Raw genomic sequence first — 3,472 nt, forward strand, 5'->3', positions numbered from 1 at the left:
AACTTCCGGGGTGGGCGGGGATGCTGTTAAGTAGGTCCGGCCAGAGCCCGCCCTAAGGGAGCGGAAAGAGGTAGGGCTGGAGGGCTCTTGTGCGTCGCACCCCGCCCTACCACGTGACCGCAGATTGTACCGGAAGCGGGGTGCTCTCGGTGGTGGCTGTGTCACCCTGTTACCGTTTTAACATAGACACTTTCTTCACTACCGAAGACGGATCAGCGCTCTGATACGATGCTCTGTGTTCAGGATTTAATAGGTGTGTATGAGTGCGGAAGGCTCGGCCTTGTCTCTGATCTCGCTCTCTAGTTTTTGCTCAAGGGTGTCCTGTCACCATGGTTACTGTGGACGCCTAAGCCGACAATTTCAGGTTACTTAAGCGAGTGCCCAGTTCTTAAGGGCTGATCAAGAGGCATTCTTAGTCCTTTATGAAGAAGCACGTCTAGGCAAAGAAGTTCCAAGTCAACTGAACAATTTTGTGCTGTGGAACAGGCTTCTGGCCATCAGTTTTCTACCCTGTAAGGTGGAACTTGTAGACTACATCATAGGTGGTTGCGAGGATTAAATGAAACTTGCACAAAGTTTAGACATAGCGCTCAATGGTTAACTGTGATCAGTACCCAACTTTGATTCTCATGTTTTCATACAAATCAATTCATTTATTCAACGAATATATATTGAATGCTTACTATATGCCAGGCTCTGTTGCAGACTCTGAGAAATCAGCAGGGGAAAAACAAATATCAGTGCCTTCCAATGGGAGGAGATAATTAAAATACGCTATGATACATAGTGATAAGTGCTACAGAGATAATAAAGCTGGGAAAGGGGATAGATAGTAGGGTTTGTGATTTTAAATAGGGTGTTACCAGAAAGACATTACTGAAAAGCCACTGCAGAGTTTTAAGCAGACAAGTGATATCGGACTTAATGTTTTAAAACTCGCCCTTTGACTGTTGTGAGAGATTACACTGTAAACTTAGAGGGGCAAGGAAAACCAAGAAGGCCAGTTAAAGAATTTGCAGGAATCCAGATGGTTGTATTGAGGGTACCAGTTTGGCTTCTAGCCAATACGACTTGCTGACAGACTGGACATGGGTTATGGGGGAAGAAAAGGATAATTCTAAGGTTTTGAGCTGGAGCATTTGATGCTTCTAAGAGTTGAGAATCCTGATTTTCAGAGTTAGGTTGAAGAAGGCAGCAGAATACAAAAACACCTAACTTACTCAAGGTAATACAGTGTAAAGGCTGAGTCCTTACTCTGGATCTAGGATACCTGCATATGAACACTGGCCCCACCACTATTCATTTACTAGGTTTATGATTTGGGCAAATTATTTAACCTTTCTGTTGCTAGTTTCTTCTGTAATAGGACCTACTTACTGGGTTGCTGTAAGGCTTAAATGACTGCACACGTCAGGAACCCTTAGGATACTGTCTGACAGTGTGCAGTTTATGTTAGCCATCACATAACTATTACTGGTCACATCCCAGCTCTTTGTCACTACTTGGGTCTTTATTGAGCACTGATATATTCATTAAGCAAAATTCTCCTACGTTGCAGAAAACATACCATCTATACCACTTATATCTCTGAATTGTGGCAAGTCATACCTAGTGATATATGGTGTCACGTGACTTAGGTAATCGTTCCTTCTAAAAGACATCACTGTTAACAGTAATCTAACCTCACTTGTAGTAGAAACAAGCTAAATAGTGAGCTAAATTTGAGGCTTGAGGTTCCCAAGTGTGCCATGGCATATGAATTGATAATCACATTATACCACGCTGCTGACAAGTAAATTCCTATATTGGGACATTTTAAATAGGGTAACAAAGGCAATGTTCAAGTGATATTCTGGGTTCATTAGGGCACTGTATAAATATAAAATACCATTCAGCATCTGTACAGCATTTTACAGTTAAGAAAGCGCTTTCACACACCAGTAGTAGCCAGCTTCCAAGATAGCCCTAATGATTCTTGCCTTCTGGTATTAATGCACTTGTGTAGTTTACTCACACAATGAAACAGGCTGTTCTGTGTGACTAATAGAGTATTGCAGAAATGAATGTGGGGCTTCCCTGGTGGCGCAGTGGTTGAGAGTCCGCCTGCCGATGCAGGGGACACGGGTTCATGCCCCAGTCTGGGAAGATCCCACATGCCGTGGAGTGGCAGGGCCCGTGAGCCATGGCTGCTGAGCCTGCACGTCCGGAGCCTGTGCTCCGCAACAGGAGAGGCCACAACAGTGAGAGGCCTGCGTACCGCAAAAAAAAAAAAGAAATGAATGTGTATAACTTGAGTCTAGATCATAAAGAGGTATTGCTGCTTCTGCCTGTACACTTGGATTATTTGCTCTGGAGGAATTCAGCCATCATGTCATGAATTCATTCAGGCAGCCCTGTGGAGAAGCCTAGGTGGAGGGGAACTGAGGCCTCCTGCCAACAGCCAGCATCAACCTGCCAGCTATGTGAGTGAGCTATCTTGGAGATGGATGGTCCAGCCCTAGTGAAACCTTCAGATAACTGCAGCCCCAGGTGGCATTGATTGCAACCTCATGAGAAACACTGAGCAGAACTGCCCTGCCAAGCTGCCCCAGAATTCCTGACCCAGAGAAACCATGAGCTATTAAGTGAGTGTTGTTTTCAGCCACTAAATTTGGGGGTGATTTGTTACAATGTAGTAGACAATACACTAATTTGATCCTGCCTATCACATTGTATAGTACTGGAGAAAAAACTGCAAGTTGGACAAACTGAGCGATTTGCTAACGGTTACAGATACTTAACTGTTTAACTCCTAAATGAAAACACAGGCTATTTACTCTAAGTCAAGCCCAAATTCTTTCTATGACACCATCCTCCTTGGGAGCTCATCCTATGACAGCAATTCCCACGAACATCCTTTTGCCATACCTCTAGTCATAAATTCTGTAAAAGTGATATATTTTTTCATTGGAACTTTCATGGCAGCAGCTGTAGTAAAGGTGGTCCTCAGACGGTACCAGTATTGGGGTTTCTAACTGCTGGCCCACGGCATTACTCAAGCCACTCTTCATTTCCTGCACCTACTCTGAGAGCAAAAAAATTGCCTTGGGCTTCCTTTTACTGAAATGAGAAAGCTAAGGAGAAAAAAAAGAATAGTGCTAGTTTTTAAGAAATTTTTCCAAGTATATTTTTGAAATAATAAAAAAGAAATCATGAATCATGTATTTCTCATAAGTTACCAGAATAGCTCATTGCTAGCACAAAACTCCTATTTCATATTCAAGTTGGGCAACATTTATACTAGGCCACAAAACAGAATTTACACGAAAAGCAGATCAACTCTGAAATAGTAAAAAAGAAAAAAAAGTATAAAGATTAATCCATACACAACTGGGCAAATACAAAAACGTACTCAACAATTCTACTGTGTCTATTACTCATGAGTTACCCTTACTATTAGGGATGACTTCTTTAACGCATATTCTAGAAATCA

This window comes from Phocoena sinus, chromosome 3, assembly GCF_008692025.1.
Source record: "Phocoena sinus isolate mPhoSin1 chromosome 3, mPhoSin1.pri, whole genome shotgun sequence".
Classification (NCBI taxonomy): domain Eukaryota; kingdom Metazoa; phylum Chordata; class Mammalia; order Artiodactyla; family Phocoenidae; genus Phocoena; species Phocoena sinus.